This window comes from Chelonia mydas, chromosome 3 (assembly GCF_015237465.2).
Source record: "Chelonia mydas isolate rCheMyd1 chromosome 3, rCheMyd1.pri.v2, whole genome shotgun sequence".
In the NCBI taxonomy this organism is placed as follows: domain Eukaryota; kingdom Metazoa; phylum Chordata; order Testudines; family Cheloniidae; genus Chelonia; species Chelonia mydas.
Window position 1 is genome coordinate 47,558,888 of NC_057851.1, and position 20,691 is coordinate 47,579,578.

Below are 20,691 nucleotides of genomic sequence, written 5' to 3' on the forward strand. Positions count from 1 at the left end.
TATTGGACTGTAGTTAGTAGTTAGCAGTTAGCAGTTCAGGACCAACACTTTTTTTTTCACTAAAAAGCTTCTTATACTACTTTTAAGCAGATATTAACTAATTTGTCCCCTTTATTTACTTGATACGTACAATTAAATCAAGTGACAGGATCAACTGTTACACTACATAATATCTTCTCTGAACTAAGATCAGGGCTGTTAGGTGACATAGTTCAGTACACAAGGGAATAATGATATTTAAAAAACACTTAACAGTTTCACAAAATCACCCTCAAAATTTATTCAGATTCACTTAGTTATGAACAATGTCACATACATTGACAACTGGTAGTAACACTGTCAGCAAAGGCTAATGATAAACAGCAACACATCACTTTGAGGAGATGAGTCTAGTGATACAGCTTAGTGATATCAGAGGGCATGATTACAAATTCAATATTTCAAGCAATATCATTATTACTAGTTATTAAGTGTAGTGCCCAGGATATTATAGGTGCTTTCGAAACAAAGATTCCAGAAGGGGCAGTCCCCGATCCTGAGGAGCTTTCAATCACAAAGCAGAGGCAGATAACCAGAGATGAGTGGAAGGGGAACAATAATTAGGAACATATATGCAATTACTCTGTAAGCACCAGGACAGAGGTGTGTCTAAGATACCACCATCTTCAGTATCTGTGGATAAATGTTGATCTTTTAACATTGACTACTCTAGGTCCAGCCTTACTTAAAACCTTCATTATTGATCAGCACTTAAATGTCACACTGATAGGCACCTTAGAAAAACAGACATAGAATGAATCTCAAATAGGAAGGAAACAGTGAGTAATTTAATTTTTCAGATGATACTAAATTTGAAAGAGAGACACAAATATTATTCAAGACAACGAAATTGACTCATCAATACTCAAAGAAATAAAATGAGTTCCAAAAACGAGTTCCAATTTGGAAAAAAGCAGCCTAATATACTTGGAAACAAATGTGATACACAATATTCAATGGGAGGGAGAACTCAGGAAAGAAGCATGGCTGAAATAGTATGAGTGATAGTGGACAGTTAATTAGGCATGAGTTTACACATCAATATATGGCAGCAAAAATAGCCAGTGCATTCTACAGTAAATAGGTATTCTCATACATAGTTCTAATGCAGCCATACAGGGAATGTTCAATCTGTGGATTTTCATTACCAGAAAAATGGACACACTCCTGAGGGGGTTAAGAAAACATATAGCTTGTTTGGAAGTTGATTAAGATGACCAAACAGCAGGAAGGGAGAGGCATTATTTAGAGTGGTGCACAGAATCATAAAATAGGAGTAATGGGATCAAATTAAGAAAGGGACTATTTAGACTGCGAACCTGGAGACGTTTCCTGGCAGGGAGAATGATTAGACTGTGAAATATTATCTAAGGAAAGTGGGGAAAGGCCTGTCACTATGGATATACAAATGAGACTGGGCAAAGCAAATGTAAATGTGCAACATGGGTAATTTTGAACCAGCAGGGGAGATGGACTGACATGTCTAACCCATCTCTAAAAAAACAATGAATCTATAAAAGGAAAAGGAGTACTTGTGGCACCTTAGAGACTAACAAATTTATTTGAGCATAGGCTATCGTGAGCTACAGCTCACTTCATCGGATGCATTCAGTGGAAAATACAGTGGGGAGATTTATATACAAAGAGAACATGAAACAATGGGTGTTACCATACACACTGTAACCAGAGTGATCACTTAAGGTGAGCTATTACCAGCAGGGGAAGGGGGGGGGGAGAAAACCTTTTGTAGTGATAATCAAGGTGGGCCATTTCCAGCAGTTGACAAGAACGTCTGAGGAACGGGGGGGGGGGGGGGGGGGGATAAACATGGGGAAATAGTTTTACTTTGTATAATGACCCATCCACTCCCAGTCTCTATTCAAGCCTAAGTTAATGGTATCCAGTTTGCAAATTAATTCCCAATTGGCAGTCTCTCATTGGAGTCTGTTTCTGAAGTTTTTTTGTTGACGAATTGCAACTTTTAGGTCTGTAATCGAGTGACCAGAGAGATTGAAGTGTTCTCCGACTGGTTTTTGAATGTTATAATTCTTGACGTCTGATTTGTGTCCATTTATTCTTTTACGTAGAGAATGTCCAGTTTGACCAATGTACATGGCAGAGGGGCATTGCTGGCACATGATGGCATATATCACATTGGTAGCTGTGCAGGTGAACAAGTCTCTGATACTGTGGCTGATGTGATTAGGCCCTATGATGGTGTCCCCTGAATAGATATGTGGACACAGTTGGCAACGGGCTTTGTTGCAAGGATAGGTTCCTGGGTTAGTGGTTCTGTTGTGTGGTGTGTGGTTGCTGGTGAGTATTTGCTTCAGGTTGGGGGGCTGTCTGTAAGCAAGGACTGGCCTGTCTCCCAAGATCTGTGAGAGTGATGGGTCGTCCTTCAGGATAGGTTGTAGATCCTTGATGATGCGTTGGAGAGGTTTTAGATGGGGGCTGAAGGTGATGGCTAGTGGCGTTCTGTTATTTTATTTGTTGGGCTTGTCCTGTAGTAGGTGACTTCTGGATATTCTTCTGGCTCTGTCAATCTGTTTCTTCACTTCAGCAGGTGGGTATTGTTGTTGTAAGAATGCTTGATAAAGATCTTGTAGGTGTTTGTCTCTGTCTGAGGGGTTGGAGCAAATGCGGTTGTATTGTAGAGCTTGGCCGTAGACAATGGATCGTGTGGTGTGGTCTGGATGAAAGCTGGAGGCATGCAGGTAGGAATAGCGGTCAGTAGGTTTCCGGTATAGGGTGGTGTTATGTGATCATCGCTTATTAGCACCGTAGTGTCCAGGAAGTGAATCTCTTGTGTGGACTGGTCCAGGCTGAGGTTGATAGTGGTTTACAGTGGCACTTTTAGTCTTCAAAGTAGTTTTTTCAACCCCAATTTAGGAAGGCACTTAAGCATATACTTAACTTTAATTTTGACTTTAATGGGACTTAAGGACAAGCTAAGGGCTGTCTTGAATAGGGATGATTTCCTGAACTGAGGCTTTAACATTAACTAAGTTATTCTCACAATATCCCTGTGTGGTAATTAAAGGAAAATTATTATTTCATAAACAGTAAAATGTAGCCTTTGGCAAGTCACATGGGGCAATATTTTTAAATCTGAGTGTTTAAATTTAGGCACTCAAATAAGCTACATGATTTTCAGAGGAGATGAACATCGACAAGTCCCATTAACCCCCTGTTTCCTCTGAAAACTCCTCACTATAATCATAGCAAGTAGTCTCTCTTTTAGAATATGTTTTTAAAAAATTGCTGCACCCATTTTCTTTAGTGCATGAGTATGAACATGCACATACTGAGAAGCATTCCTCACCCTCTATGAACTGCAAAATGTTTTTGAAAATAATCAGGTTCACTAAACAAGTTTATTTTGTCCCCTGCTGCTGGCAGTGGACATTTTACTCAGAGGTTGTACAGTTAAACCAATTGCAATCTTGCTGAAATATAGGTTAACCAGTTAGATTTATTTCATTGGACCAACATTAAACATTCTTAAAGTGCAGATACTGACTATTAAACCAGTGCAAGAGTAGATACCATTTACTGAACTGTATTGCCTACCACTGGTGCCAAAAATAATATCATTTTACATCAAAATTGCTGCTACCAACAATAGGATCAATAATGCCAATTTTCAGCAAAAAACTTCCCCAAAATCTGATCTCTGTGACAGTACACTAGTGAAAATCATAAGTGACTCTAGCAATTTAAATGGAGTCATCAATCCAGATTTACAGAGATAAAAGTGAGTGAAAAATTTGACCTTGTTTTTCTGATACACTTCCTACCACGGGGACATGGTTCAAAAATTCTTGTCATCATTAGGACCTTCGAAACACACTGCAATTAGCAAAAATTAGCTATTTCCTTAATCACTGATAATGTATCTTTGCTTTATTGCAGTGATCAGCACCAGGGTAAAATCCTGGTCCCTCTGAAGGTAATGGCAAAACTCCCATTCACTTCAGTGGTACCTGGATTTCAACCCTAGGTCTGTAAAAAGTAAAAAATGTAAAATATAAGAAGTGGGGTTTTTTTAACTTAACAGTTATAGATATGGCTTTCCTTTTTCCATTGAGCAGGTATTAAGTGAATCCTGACATATTTTGGTTTACAGTATATGGCTTTTCCACAGAAAACCATACACACCATTTGGTATAGAAAGGACTTTTTCTGTTCACTGTATTTCAGTAGTGTGCAAATTTGAACAATTGCTTAAAAAAGAACATTTCTCCCCATACCCACATCCTTATCTTAGCAGTTTATCAGAACATCTTGTGAAATTCCACAGTTCTCTTTAATCCACCACACCTTCAAAGGACCCACTTCATGACCCACCAATTGACAGGCGTGAGATCGCACTGCTGCTTATTATGCTTTCCCTTGGTCTAGCCACAGAGCTCAAAGGGATGCACTTACACTCTGCCCCATCACTACAGGGCTGATTATGCTGCTGTTCCAGTGATTAGGTTTGGGTCCTCAATTCTTCATGGCAGGCAAGTCTCTGATACTAGACCTTAGGGCTGGCGGTGAAACCTCCTTCCCTTATAGTGAAATTTAGCCACAAATTGATGGCTAGCATAAAGCCTATGTACCACTTATGGTTTAAGTAGGATTTAGATGATGCATAGGCCCTTAGGTCAAGATCCAAAAACTGCTGAAGTCAATGGAGAGACTCCCATTGATTTCAACTGGCTTTGGATCAGACCTTTTCTGAGCAACTGCTTGACACTAGAGGGCTACTAAAACATCCAAAGAGTTCTGGAATTAGAATAAGGAAGGGGAAGATGTGCCAGTTCTCAGAGTAGATACAATACATTCATGATGAAACTAAGATATAATGTAAACATAGGGGAAGTGAGCAGCACAATCTTATATGCTCACTCACTTTAAAAAAACAACAACAAAGCCTCCCTCCAGAATGCACATTCCCTATCTAACCCCATCAACAACAGAAAACCCACCCTCAGTGCAACATACATTATGAAAATACACTCAACAACTTTAGTTTTTAAAACAGTATTTCTTTTATTTTTTTTTCAATACAACCATTAGATGTTTTGTTTTTGCTAAAGGCCAGAGATACTATGGGATTTGAGAATAGTTAAGAGGGCAGGTCAATGAGCATCAGCATTGATTCAACAAGAAGAAAAACAAGAAATCCAGTGGAACATTTTCACCAACACTGATCCTACAAGAAAGGGGAAAACAGGAAAGAAAGCAGCTCTTGAGGAAAACTTCACACATTTTCCACCCACTTTTCCTCCAAGTTAACTGAATTAAAGCAAGAAGACAGATTGCCATTCAATTACCTCCTATAGTACCTCTCAATCCTCAAGAACACTTCATTCTTGCCTTTCATCAGCAACACATATAGTTCTCTTGCACTTTCCTTCTGTACAATACACATTCATCTTATCTCTCTTAATTGGAAGAGAGCACACACATCACAGTCACACAAGGGGTCAGGTCAAAACCAAAGAAGAGTTGTTGGGTTAGAGAAATCTCTTACATTTTGGGAGACATATTTTTTCAAAAGAGAAATTATATATATTATATATATATATAATTTCTCTTTGGTCAAAAATATTTCTAAAATGTAAGGGATTTCTCTAACTGAACAACTCTTCTTTGGTTTTGACCTGACCCCTGGTGTGACTGTGATATGTGTGCTCTCTTCCAATTAAGAGAGATAAGATGAATGTGTATTGTATTGTACAGAAGAAAAGTGTAAGAGAACTATATAATGTTTTATATATATATATATATATATATATATATAAAATGTATGTATAATGTATAATATATCTTCTTGCTTTCTCATATATTCTACAGTGCCCCAGTGTCTCCTATGAATTTCACAGGGGAGGAAAATTACCTTCATCCTTTGTCTGCCTGATCTATTGCAGGGTGGGAAAAAAACACACCAGAAAGAGAGAGTGGCTCTTGTTCTTTATAAACTATCTGCTTTACTTTTACAATGCCAATAAAATTATGTTAATTATAGTTCACTTCACTGTACTTGACATGTATTACAAAACTTGTGTCATGAATATAGGTTTTTCTATTAAAATTCAGCACCCCACAGTAAAAACATCCCCTTGCTATACGTAGAATCATGTCAAAACTCATCAAAAAAATAATGTTCTTCTTGTCAGCCTGTCCAACCTACCATAACATGGAATCTACAAACACCTCCTTAATCTGTCACCATTTGCTTCCCATTTACAGGAATTATGCCAGCACTTACCTAGCTACTTCTTGGGGAGCTAGCTTTTCAGTTTATTATATGACATTGCAAGTGGTGGCATGTCGTCATTAAAAAAACACAATTTGCTCAATTTAACTATTTTCAAGACTATTTTCAAGAATGTTCTATTTCCAATTGGGAGAAATGTTCATTTCATCTGTGAATTATATCCACTATCTCTTGCATGTGCCTAGCAATGTGTATCCAGTGTTAGGAGACATATGTTTGGTGCCCTACATACATAACTTCTAGGTGAGTGGAAGTGTTTGGGTGTGTCATAAATATAAAGGGAAGGGTAAACCCCTGTAAAATCCCTCCTGGCCAGAGGAAATCTCCTCTCACCTGTAAAGGGTTAAGAAGCTAAAGGTAACCTCGCTGGCACCTGACCAAAATGACCAATGAGGAGACAAGATAATTTCAAAAGCTGGGAGGAGGGAGAGAAACAAAGGGTATGTGTGTCTGTCTATATTTTGTCTTTGCCGGGGATAGACCAGGAATGAAGCCTTAGAACTTTTAGTAAGTAATCTAGCTAGGTACGTGTTAGATTATGATTTCTTTAAATGGCTGAGAAAAGAATTGTGCTGAATAGAATAACTATTTCTGTCTGTGTATCTTTTTTGTAACTTAAGGTTTTGCCTAGAGGGGGTCTCTATGTTTTGAATCTAATTACCCTGTAAAGTATTTACCATCCTGATTTTACAGGGGGGATTTTTTTTTATTTCTATTTACTTCTATTTCTATTAAAAGTCTTCTTGTAAGAAAACTGAAAGCTTTTTCATTGTTCTCAGATCCAAGGGTTTGGGTCTGTGGTCACCTATGCAAATTGGTGAGGCTTTTTATCCAACATTTCCCTGGAAAGGGGGGGTGCAAGTGTTGGGAGGATTGTTCATTGTTCTTAAGATCCAAGGGTCTGGGTCTGTAGTCACCTAGGCAAATTGGTGAGGCTTTTTACCAAACCTTGTCCAGGAAGTGGGGTGCAAGGTTTTGGGAAGTATTTTGGGGGGAAAGACGTGTCCAAACAGCTCTTCCCCAGTAACCAGTATTTGTTTGGTGGTGGTAGCGGCCAATCCAAGGACAAAGGGTGGAATATTTTGTACCTTGGGGAAGTTTTGACCTAAGCTGGTAAAGATAAGCTTAGGAGGTTTTTTTCATGCAGGTCCCCACATCTGTACCCTAGAGTTCAGAGTGGGGGAGGAACCTTGACATGGTGGCAGAGTGGTGGGATTAACCTGAAATCATTTTGAGATCCAGTTGAGATTTTTTTTTGAACTAGAAATACAGATTTTAAAAAAGGAGATTTTTTTTTTCTTTCCTTTGGAAAGGAAGTCCAGAAGCAGCTGAAACTGAAAGCAGCTTGTTTTTTTCTCTGCTTTGTGGCCAAGCAGAGACAAAAGGGGATTATCTTTGTGAATTGCAGGTTTTCTTTGCCTGGAGGCAGGGTACTTAACTCCTGCAGGGAAATTCACAGTCTTCCAACCCAGAGTTTTTTTTTTTTTTTCCCTAAAAGTAAATAGAAGGGGGGGTGTTCTACCCATTTGCCTGGAGACAAAAGTGGCAAGGGTTTTTTTTTTGGATTTTGATTTTTTACAAGGAGCACAAGTTTAAAAAGGAAACTTGGTTTTTCTTTGGGCTGGGTAAACAGGTTTCAAAGTAGCTGGAAGTTTTTGCTTTGATTTGGGCCCAGAGCAGAGACAAGGGAATTGTCTTTTTTTTTTTTTTGTAGGCTGACAATCACTATCAGAGAATAGGTATTCTATTCCAGCACAGCAAAATTTTACAGCCAAGTTTTTTTTTGTTTATTTCTAAACCTCGGGTGTAAAGTTAGTTAAAAACAGAGAGGTTAGAATGACAAAATCTGCGGCTCGACTACGGCTGGAATTAGCCAGATTTCAGGCTGAGGAAAGACAAAGGGAACATGAAAGACAGATAGAACTCATGCGGCTGAAGAAGGAGGAGAAGGAACAAGAAAGGGAGGCAGCGAAAGAGGCAGCGAAAGAGGCAGAACAACACCAAGCGGCTGCTCACAGGAGAGCTATGGAAGCAAGGGACAAAGAACTGGAGGAGAAGGAAAAAGAGAGGAAGTATGTGGAGGAGATAGAGAAGATAAAGGCTCAGGAGAATATCCCAACAAACCCTAGCTATCCTTCTCCAAGTACCACTTCCCATCCCAGAAAGTTCCCCACCTACAAAGCAGGCGATGATACTGAGGCCTTCCTAGAAAACTTCGAAAGGGCCTGCCTTGGGTACAACATCTCTACTGACCAATACATGGTAGAGCTGAGGCCGCAGCTCAGTGGACCCTTAGCTGAGGTGGCAGCTGAAATGCCTAAAGAACACATGAACAAGTATGAACTGTTTAAATCCAAGGCGAGAGTCAGAATGGGGATAACACCCGAGCAGTCTCGTCGGAGGTTCAGAGCCCTAAGGTGGAAACCAGACGTGTCATTTACCCGACATGCCTACCACATTGTGAAACATTGGGATGCCTGGATATCCGGAGCAAGTGTTGAATCTCCAGTAAATTTGCCCTTCCTAATGCAAATGGAACAATTCTTAGAGGGTGTTCCTGAGGAAATAGAAAGATACATCCTAGATGGGAAGCCCAAAACTGTAATCGAGGCAGGAGAGATTGGAGCCAGATGGGTGGAGGTGGCAGAGAAGAAGAAAACTGGTCGCAGTTGGAGCGGAGACCAGAAGGGTCAACCCCAGACCACACCCTATTACCGGGGGCCGCCCAAAGCCCCACCTACCTCCCAAAGAACCCTCCAGCCCCCTTATCGTCCCTCCACCCCGTTCTCCAGCAACCCTCCTCGCCCCAGTGACCAGTCAGCTGGACGATGTTTTAAATGTAACGAGCTGGGGCATGTAAAGGCCAACTGCCCCAAGAACCCCAACAGATTACAGTTCATTGCACCGGAATCGCACCAGAGGTCCACAGGCCCAGATACCTCCCAGATACCCTTGGAGCGGAGGGAAACTGTGAGTGTGGGCGGGAAGAAGGTCACCGCGTGGAGGGACACCGGAGCACAAGTGTCAGCTATCCATGCTTCCTTAGTGGACCCCAATTTAATCAACCCAGAGATCCAAGTGACGATTCAACCCTTCAAGTCCAACTCTTTCGATTTGCCTACAGCCAAGTTGCCTGTCCAGTACAAGGGCTGGTCCGGAACGTGGACTTTTGCAGTCTATGATGATTATCCCATCCCCATGCTGTTGGGGGAAGACTTGGCCAATCATGTGAAGCAGGCCAAGAGGGTGGGAACGGTCACCCGCAGCCAGGCTAACCAAGCCGTGAGGCCTAGCTCTGTTCCGGAAACTTCTATCAGGACCCGGTCAGAGGTGATGGATCCGGACCCCAGACCAATGTCTGCAACAGCAGTAGTGGATCCAGTCCCAGAGACCCAGACGGAACCAGTCCCAGAACCGGAACCAGCCGAACAACCAACACCAGACCCATTGCCAGCACTGAATCCAGTACTTGCAACCTCAACACCAGAGGGCCCCACCGACCCTGAACCGACAGCAGCCGATAACCCGACACAAGAGGCTCAGCCGGAGCCTGAATCCCAACATAGTTCACCAGCGGAGAGCGGTTCACAGTCAACAGAAACAGCCCCATCCCCTATATCGCTTCCAGAGGGACCAAGCCTAGGTCCACAATCCAATAAGGAACTGATGTCTCCAGCATCAAGGGAACAGTTCCAGACCGAACAGGAAGCAGATGAAAGCCTCCAGAGAGCTTGGACGGCGGCACGGAGCCACCCACCGCCTCTCAGCTCTTCTAATCGATCCAGGTTTGTTGTAGAAAGAGGACTTTTATACAAGGAAACTCTTTCTGGTGGACACCAGGAAGACTGGCATCCTCAGAGACAGTTGGTAGTTCCAACTAAATACCGGGCCAAGCTCTTGAGCTTAGCCCATGATCACCCTAGTGGCCATGCTGGGGTGAACAGGACCAAAGACCGTTTGGGGGGGTCATTCCACTGGGAGGGAATGGGCAAGGATGTTTCTACCTATGTCCAGTCTTGTGAGGTGTGCCAAAGAGTGGGAAAGCCCCAAGACCAGGTCAAAGCCCCTCTCCAGCCACTCCCCATCATTGAAGTTCCATTTCAGCGAGTAGCTGTGGATATTCTGGGTCCTTTTCCGAAAAAGACACCCAGAGGAAAGCAGTACATACTGACTTTCATGGATTTTGCCACCCGATGGCCGGAAGCAGTAGCTCTAAGCAACACCAGGGCTAAAAGTGTGTGCCAGGCACTAGCAGACATTTTTGCCAGGGTAGGTTGGCCCTCCGACATCCTCACAGATGCAGGGACTAATTTCCTGGCAGGAACTATGAAAAACCTTTGGGAAGCTCATGGGGTAAATCACTTGGTTGCCACTCCTTACCACCATCAAACAAATGGCATGGTGGAGAAGTTTAATGGAACTTTGGGGGCCATGATACGTAAATTCGTAAATGAGCACTCCAATGATTGGGACCTAGTGTTGCAGCAGTTGCTCTTTGCCTACAGAGCTGTACCACACCCCAGTTTAGGGTTTTCCCCATTTGAACTTGTATATGGCCGTGAGGTTAAGGGGCCATTGCAGTTGGTGAAGCAGCAATGGGAGGGATTTACACCTTCTCCAGGAACTAACATTCTGGACTTTGTAACCAACCTACAAAACACCCTCCGAACCTCTTTAGCCCTTGCTAAAGAAAACTTACAGGATGCTCAAAAAGAGCAAAAAGCCTGGTATGATAAACATGCCAGAGAGCGTTCCTTCAAAGTAGGGGACCAGGTCATGGTCTTAAAGGCGCTCCAGGCCCATAAAATGGAAGCATCGTGGGAAGGGCCATTCACAGTCCAGGAGCGCCTGGGAGCTGTTAATTATCTCATAGCATTCCCCACCTCCAACCGAAAGCCTAAGGTGTACCATATTAATTCTCTAAAGCCCTTTTATTCCAGAGAATTAAAGGTTTGTCAGTTTACAGCCCAGGGAGGAGACGACGCTGAGTGGCCTGAAGGTGTCTACTACGAAGGGAAATGTGCTGGTGGTGTGGAAGAGGTGAACCTCTCCATGACCCTTGGGCGTATGCAGCGACAGCAGATCCAGGAGCTGTGCACTAGCTACGCGCCAACGTTCTCAGCCACCCCAGGACTGACTGAACGGGCATACCACTCCATTGACACAGGTAATGCTCGCCCAATTAGAGTCCAACCTTACCGGGTGTCTCCTCAAGCTAAAACTGCTATAGAACGGGAGATCCGGGATATGTTACAGATGGGTGTAATCCGCCCCTCTGAAAGTGCATGTACATCTCCAGTGGTTCTAGTTCCCAAACCAGATGGGGAAATACGTTTTTGCGTGGACTACCGTAAGCTAAATGCTGTAACTCGCCCAGACAACTATCCAATGCCACGCACAGATGAACTATTAGAGAAACTGGGACGGGCCCAGTTCATCTCTACCTTGGACTTAACCAAGGGGTACTGGCAGGTACCGCTAGATGAATCTGCCAAGGAAAGGTCAGCCTTCACCACACATCTCGGGCTGTATGAATTTAATGTACTCCCTTTCGGGCTGCGAAATGCACCCGCCACCTTCCAAAGACTTGTAGATGGTCTCCTAGCTGGATTAGGAGAATATGCAGTCGCCTACCTTGACGATGTGGCCATATTTTCGGATTCCTGGGCAGACCACCTGGAACATCTACAAAAAGTCCTTGAGCGCATAAGGGAGGCAGGACTAACTGTTAAGGCTAAGAAGTGTCAAATAGGCCTAAACAGAGTGACTTACCTTGGACACCAGGTGGGTCAAGGAACTATCAGCCCCCTACAGGCCAAAGTGGATGCTATCCAAAAGTGGCCTGTCCCAAAGTCAAAGAAACAGGTTCAATCCTTCTTAGGCTTGGCCGGTTATTACAGACGATTTGTACCGCACTACAGCCAAATCGCCGCCCCACTGACAGACCTAACCAAAAAGAAACAGCCAAATGCGGTTCAGTGGACCGAAAAGTGTCAGAAGGCCTTTAACAAGCTTAAAGCGACACTCATGTCTGACCCTGTACTAAGGGCCCCAGACTTTGACAAACCGTTCCTAGTAACCACAGATGCGTCCGAGCGTGGTGTGGGAGCAGTTTTAATGCAGAAAGGACCTGATCAAGAATTCCACCCTGTAGTGTTTCTCAGCAAAAAACTGTCTGAGAGGGAAAGCCACTGGTCAGTCACTGAAAAAGAATGTTACGCCATTGTCTACGCTCTGGAAAAGCTACGCCCATATGTTTGGGGACGGCGTTTCCACCTGCAAACCGACCATGCTGCACTGAAGTGGCTTCACACGGTCAAAGAAAATAGCAAAAAACTTCTTCGGTGGAGTTTAGCTCTCCAAGATTTTGATTTTGACATCCAACACATCTCAGGAGCTTCTAACAAAGTGGCTGATGCACTCTCCCGTGAAAGTTTCCCAGAATCAACTGGTTAAAATCGTCCTTGAGATGTAGAAAATATTGTTAGTCTTTATGTACTTGGTAGTATATTTAGAGATGCATGTGTCTTATTAACTCTGTTTTTCCTAGAGCTCCAGGAAGAAATCCCAGCCAGTGTTTCACCCTAGCTGAGATTTGGGGGGCGTGTCATAAATATAAAGGGAAGGGTAAACCCCTGTAAAATCCCTCCTGGCCAGAGGAAATCTCCTCTCACCTGTAAAGGGTTAAGAAGCTAAAGGTAACCTCGCTGGCACCTGACCAAAATGACCAATGAGGAGACAAGATAATTTCAAAAGCTGGGAGGAGGGAGAGAAACAAAGGGTATGTGTGTCTGTCTATATTTTGTCTTTGCCGGGGATAGACCAGGAATGAAGCCTTAGAACTTTTAGTAAGTAATCTAGCTAGGTACGTGTTAGATTATGATTTCTTTAAATGGCTGAGAAAAGAATTGTGCTGAATAGAATAACTATTTCTGTCTGTGTATCTTTTTTGTAACTTAAGGTTTTGCCTAGAGGGGGTCTCTATGTTTTGAATCTAATTACCCTGTAAAGTATTTACCATCCTGATTTTACAGGGGGGATTTTTTTTTATTTCTATTTACTTCTATTTCTATTAAAAGTCTTCTTGTAAGAAAACTGAAAGCTTTTTCATTGTTCTCAGATCCAAGGGTTTGGGTCTGTGGTCACCTATGCAAATTGGTGAGGCTTTTTATCCAACATTTCCCTGGAAAGGGGGGGTGCAAGTGTTGGGAGGATTGTTCATTGTTCTTAAGATCCAAGGGTCTGGGTCTGTAGTCACCTAGGCAAATTGGTGAGGCTTTTTACCAAACCTTGTCCAGGAAGTGGGGTGCAAGGTTGTGCGAAGTATTTTGGGGGGAAAGACGTGTCCAAACAGCTCTTCCCCAGTAACCAGTATTTGTTTGGTGGTGGTAGCGGCCAATCCAAGGACAAAGGGTGGAATATTTTGTACCTTGGGGAAGTTTTGACCTAAGCTGGTAAAGATAAGCTTAGGAGGTTTTTTTCATGCAGGTCCCCACATCTGTACCCTAGAGTTCAGAGTGGGGGAGGAACCTTGACAGGGTGAAAGTATTTGAATGAGAAGAGAGTGAGTGTGATACTGTTTATCAGTACTTTTGTGTAATGACTTTGCCATATCACTGAAGATTCTCTTTTATTAATGACATTGTTATTACTATTATATATAGCACCATCAGTGGGCATGGTAGAAAAAGGTGGATTTCCTGCCCCCAAAGTCTTTACAGCTTAAATTGTAAATGTAGCTAACAATAATTCTGTGGGTTGAAAGCAAACACTAAACAGCTCCAATATCAACAACTGGGCAAATGAAAGTAAACTGATTGCCTGGAATCCCTGAACAGGGAACCTATCAAGAGAGAAAAAAGAACCAATAGGACCCAAATGATGGATTAACCCAAAAAATCAAATCTGGACAGCCAGTCAGAGCTAGAAGGAGTTACTGGGCCATTACAACCAGCCACAATCCCTGGCAAATCTGTTAATGGCTGAATCCACCAACCCAACAGTGACATGCATCTGCTACCCCACACACCCTACCACAAGCTGGAATCATGAGAGAAAGAGAGAGAGAGAGAGCAAGAGAGAGTGTCTGATTGTGAGTCCGAGCAATGAGAACAAAGAGCAAGGCGGGAAAGGAGATGAAACTCTGTGACCAGAGGGATACAACTGAATTAGAAGTGTGACTACCAGTCTTACCTGCTAAGCCTTATACAAGAAGTCAGGGCAGAGGACCAGGGCTTGTGCAACTCCAGGATCTTCTTCACTCCAAAGGGGAAGATGACACCAAGACAGCTAATGCTATTTGCGCTACACTCTTCATGCATGAGGGGGTTCCAAGGTGAGAAAAGACCTGGTCTGCGGGATTCAGAATTAAACAGTATTCCCAGACAGGTAAAATCTCACACACATTTGAAGGAGGTATGTCAATGCCATAATCCATTCAAATGACACTTTGGAGCAAGGGTACAGTATTGTGGGAGAGAGGGGTGATACATAAATGTATTTGTATGAAGAGCTGTAAAGTGCTTGAATCGATATATATTCTTAGCGCATGTACAGTAATTGAAACCAATAATTGTTTACTCAAAGTCTACAGAAGAATCCAACTCTGTCCTCTTAAACAGAAACAAAAAAACAACAACCCAACAATAACCAAGCACCTGCCACTAATCCCTCAGGAAGAAAGCCTTAATACTAGGGCTGTCGATTAATCACAGTTAACTTAAAAAATTAATAGCAATTAAAAATTAATCACAATTAATCACACTTTTAATCACACTGTTAAACAATAAAATACCAACTGCAATTTATTAAATATTTGTGGATATTTTTCTACATTTTCAAATATACTGATTTCAGTTACAACACAGAATACAAAGGGTACAGTGCTCACTTTATATTACTATTTTTATTACAAATATTTGCACTGTGAAAATGATAAACAAAGAAATAGTATTTTTCAATTCACCTCACACAAGTACTGAAGTGCAATCACTTTATAGTGAAAGTGCAACTTACACAAGTAATTTTTTTTTTGTTATTTAATTGCACTCAAAACCAAAAAAAATGTAAAACTTTAGAGCCTACAAGTCCACTCAGTCCTACTTCTTGTTCAGCCAATCACTAAGACAAAGAAATTTGTTTACATTTACAGGACATAATGCTGCCCGCTTCTTATTTACAATGTCACCTGAAAGTGAGAACACATGTTTGCATAGCACTTTTGTAGCCGGCATTGCAAGATATTTACCTGCCAGATATACTAAACATTTGAATGCCCCTTCAGGTTTCGGCCACGATTCCAGAGGACATGATTCCATGCTGATGACACTCATTAAAAAATAATGTGTTAATTAAATTTGTCACTGAACTCCTTGGGGGAGAATTGTATGTCTTCTGCTTTGTTTTATACAAATTCTGCCATATATTTCATATTATAGCAATCTCGGATGATGATCTAGCACATATTGTTCATTTTAAGAACACTTTCACTTCAGATCTGACAAAAGAAGGTACCAATGTGAGATTTCTAAAGATAACTACAGCACTCAACCCACGGTTTAAGAATCTGAAGTACCTTCCAAAATCTGAGAGGGACGAAGTGTGGAGCATGCTTTCGGAAGTCTTAAAAGAGCAACACTCCAATGAGGAAACTTTAGAACTGAACCCCCAAAAAAGAAAATCAACCTTTTGCTGGTGGCATCAGATGATGAAAATGAATATACGTTGGTCCACACTGCTTTGGATAGTTATCGAGCAGAACCCATTATCAGCATAGACACATGTCCTCTAGGAGTCTAGAACAGTGGTTGAAGCATGAAGGGACATATGAATCTTTAGAGCATCTGGCACATAATTATCTTGCAACACCAGCTACAACAGTGCCATGTGAACGCCTGTTCTCACTTTCAGGTGATATTATAAACAAAAAGCAGGCAGCGTTATCCCCTGCACATGTAAACAAACTTGTTTGTCTGAGTGATTGGCTGAACAAGAAGTAGGATGGAGTGGACTTATAGGCTCTAAAGTTTTACATTGTTTTATTTTTGAATGCAGTTATTTTTTTGCACATAATTCTACGTTTGTAAGTTCAACTTCCCTGATAAAGAGATTGCAGTACATTATTTGTATTAGGTAAATTGAAAAAATACTATTTATTTTGTTTTTTACTGTGCAAAAATTTGTAATAAAAAATAATATAAGGTGAGCTTCGTATTCTGTGTGGTAACTGAAATCAATATATCTGAAAATGTAGAAAACATCCAAAATATTTAAATAAATGGTATTCTGTTTTTCATTAACAGTGCAATTAATCATGCAATTAATCACAATTATTTTTAATTGCTTGATAGCCCTATTTAATGCATAGGTAGGCCTTTCAGGATATTCAGGAAGTTGATATATCTGGGATCTTATCTGTGGGGAAGTAAGATCCAGAGTAAAGGGCCCATGACTGAAAAAACATTGCCCACAACCTCCTCCACTTTAAATCATTGGACTACGAGCTTGCGCAAGTCCACAGGTTTCAACTGTCACAGTATAACCAGAAGATAGATGTAATTTCTCATGCAGCAAAGTCCCAAGCCATATTGAAGCTTTATAGGTGAAAAACTACACCTTGAGTTACACCCAGAAATGAGCTGGAAACTGGTGCAAACCGTGAAGCTGAGGTTTTGTGTGCTCTCTGCAAATGGACTCCCACATGCAGGTATTCCACTGCATTCTACACTAGATGCAGTTTCTCAGTAGTAATCTTCAAGTGTAACTCCACAGAGAGTACATCACAATAATCCAATCTGGAGTTGTCAAGGTTCCTTCCCCACTCTGAACTTTAGGGTACAGATGGGTGGACCTGCATGAAAGATCCCCTAAGCTTATTCTTACCAGCTTAAGTTAAAAATTTCCTCAAGGTACAAACTTTGCCTTGTCCTTGAATCCTATGCTGCAACCACCAAGCGTGTTAAACAAAGAACAGGGAAAGAGTCCACTTAGAGATGTCTTCCCACCAAAATATCCCCCCAAACCCTACACCCGCTTTCCTGGGGAAGTCTTGATAAAAATCCTCACCAATTTGCATAGGTGAACACAGACCCAAACCCTTGGATCTTAAGAACAATGAAAAAGCAATCAGGATCTTAAAAGAAGAATTTTAATAAAAAAAAAAGTAAAAGAATCACCTCTGTAAAATCAGGATGGTAAATACCTCACAGGGTAATCAGATTCAAAAACATAGAGAATCCCTCTGGGCAAAACCTTAAGTTACAAAAAGACACAAAAACAGGAATATACATTCCATTCAGCACAACCTATTTTACCAGCCATTTAACAAAAGGAAATCTAATGCATTTCTAGCTAGATTGCTTACTAACTTTTTACAGGAGTTCTGAAGGGCATTCCTGATCTGTTCCCGGCAAAAGCATCACACAGACAGAGAGAACCACATGTTAAAGAGATGATACACAACAAGACTTCAGTAAAGACTGAAATTGAAGGCTCTGATTAAAAAAAATAGTAAGTGCCTATGGCAACTATTTGTGATGAAACTATATCTCATTTGTGCAAAAACAGAGAATTCATAATGATTATAATCCATTCAAATATATAAAAACATCCAAGTTATTCTCTCGTATCTTTTTGGAGGTAGATTTTAAAAAGAACTCAGCATCCAAAAGCTCCGACATGGAATACATGATTGCTGAATTCTGGTGGGATTTTCTGTTTGTTTGTTTTTAGAAGTCTGGTGCATCCTGTCCATCTTTTACACTGTAATCTCTTAACACCAGAGACTGATTTTATCTTTTGATCTTGCACAGTGCTGAGTGCATTGGCCCAAATTCTGCAATTGACTCTATGCAAGTAATCCCATGTGCCAATGTACTTTCTCACTGACCAGCAGAGCTCTGTGGAGGCTGCCCATGCAGATTCAGCATCTGCCCATGCAGATTCAACTGCAAAATTGGGGGCACGGTCAGCAATAACTAATATAATAATGATAAATAAATATTAAAAATAATGATTAATACTGCATAAGGACATTTCCACGTATCCATAGTGATGATTATTAAAACATGCAAACTATTCCAAATAGTTCCAGGATCCTTCATTTCATACAAAATAAGGCTTTTTTTAAATTAATTGATATTCTAATAAGTTAATTATAAATGAGTCATTCATCACTGCATGTTGCTTTCTCAAGCATACCAGGATACACAGTGTACAATAAAAAGTAACAGGATGTAACATAATTTTTGTATCTGTAGAGAAATTTAGAATACACACTTATTTACATAGATGTAGAAAAGTTGTAAACAATTCCAACATTCCAGTTCCAAGACAAGAACTAAAATTTGCTTGATATTATAAGACTAGAATGTATAAAATCTATTATAAAATACACAATAATAAACCTGAAAAAACAAACCAAATAGCTTTGTATTTGACGCAGAATTAGAAAATAATCAGAAAAGCCAAATGACTCAGTGTAAGAAAAGTGTTCCTTAGGGTGACTGTTACAATTTAACAGCACATTGTTATGTATTTGACATTAACTTCAGAAGAAAAAGACTAATGGATGGACTTCGCCAGACTCACACTGAGTAGAGACTTACATTACAAGTGGCTCTACTGATTAAACATGACTAAGGGTGGTGTAATCTGGCCCTTAGTTTGTCAGTAAAAAAACATATATGACCTTTCAAGTTCAAAACAGAGCCTGCCGCCCAAGTGTCACATTTGTGTAATCTATCCTCATCCTAGACCATAAACCTGTAAAACTTGTGGAAAATCCTGGATTTCACTCCAGCTGCACAAAAAGGATAGAAATAGGGAAAAACACAGGTTGTGTTTCATTGCTTGGTTACTGGATATACTTACTGTGGTGAGAACTATATATTAGCTGATCCTTTCACCCAGAAAAAAAAATTGATGCTGAGTTATATGATAGAAGCAAATGGCCCTGACAAGACTGTCCTTAAAACCAATTAGCCTTCTAATGGAAATAAGCCTGTTCTCTAGGAAACAGCAAAAAGGAAAGGCTGGCTAGAATCTCTGAATAAATAGTGTATGGCTCACTTGAGGAATTTCAAACGTCATTCAATTACTACCCATAGCAATATTGCATAACCATAAGGACAATGTTTTTGCCATTGTTTGGAAATCAAACAAAATCCAATACATTATTTAAAGAGCTCCAAATCCAAGCTAATTAAAATAAAATTAAATTAAAATAAAATTAAAATAAAAAGAAAGCACCAACAAAAAATAATGACATCAAATAGGGAAGATACAAACACCATGAAGGACATTTGAATTCCAAATTCAGTAAATGCTGGACAGGCTTGTTAAGGAAGCAAAGTGTCTCTATTAGAGGTAGAAAATAAGAGAAAGCAGGGGATAAATACTTCATTCCTCAGCCTCATGAATCAGAATTTTTCTGTGCGTCTCCATAAACACAAAACTAGACATGCATCTACATGTTAATATTTTAATTTTTACCAAAAAAATCATTCTAATAGGAAATTGAATGTCACGGTGTTAACATCAATAGATTCCCTTGGTGTTGGGACCAAAAAGCTATATTACCTTCAAATTATAATATAACCGGAGCTGTGAGTCTGTAATGTCAATTCATAGTTAGATCAGTGGTAGATTAAACAGGATCTAGGGATAATAATAATAATAATTTTAAATAGCTATTGAGGGTTGCAAGTAGAAAGATCTATTCTTCCTACATTTAAAAATATTAGCACCAGCTCAGAGACTATGCTTCCTGGGGATAAATTTGCCAATAAGTTTCACAATAAAATACTCCATGCAATAATAGGTCTACACTAAATATGACCACATGAAATATGGGCACTTTATGATTAAGCTAGCCAGCCAATGGATAAGTGAAAGACATTGATGGGGCCTTTGTCTCCTAGTTAAGAATGACAACAGTTATTTGATGCCAGCACAAGAGTGTGAAACATATAGAAAAGATTTGGAATTGATGGCAAGTGGGAGTGGTGACCCAGTAAAATACAAACCTTGATTTAGTCAAGGATTTAAAGTAATGCTAGCTAAAATATATTAATAATCTTCATTGCTTTTGGGAGAATATTGATATTAAAAAGTCAGAGAAATTATATCATACATTAAATATGCCTTTCATGATTTTTTTCCAAAGGGAGAAAGAAAGCCACAGGTAAAATTTTAGAAACTGACATTCTTATAAAGTGTCTTTGAAGTCATACGTATCCCTTACTGGGGAGACAGTCTGTATGGACCACAATGGAGGCTCGATATCACAACTGTGGTATTGGCAGAACTGGTAGTGTGCTGTTTGCTAGCCGGTTGGACTTTAATGAACAAATCCCCTACAGCATCTTAGAAAGCCTTATGAA

At 40.6% G+C, this 20,691-nt stretch overlaps 1 protein-coding gene across 4 annotated transcripts in view; it reads right to left on the reverse strand.

Moving 5' to 3' along the window:
• KHDRBS2 (KH RNA binding domain containing, signal transduction associated 2) overlaps positions 1-20,691 on the reverse strand; it is a 621,327-nt gene that overhangs the window by 486,491 nt on the left and 114,145 nt on the right. The window lies entirely within an intron of this gene.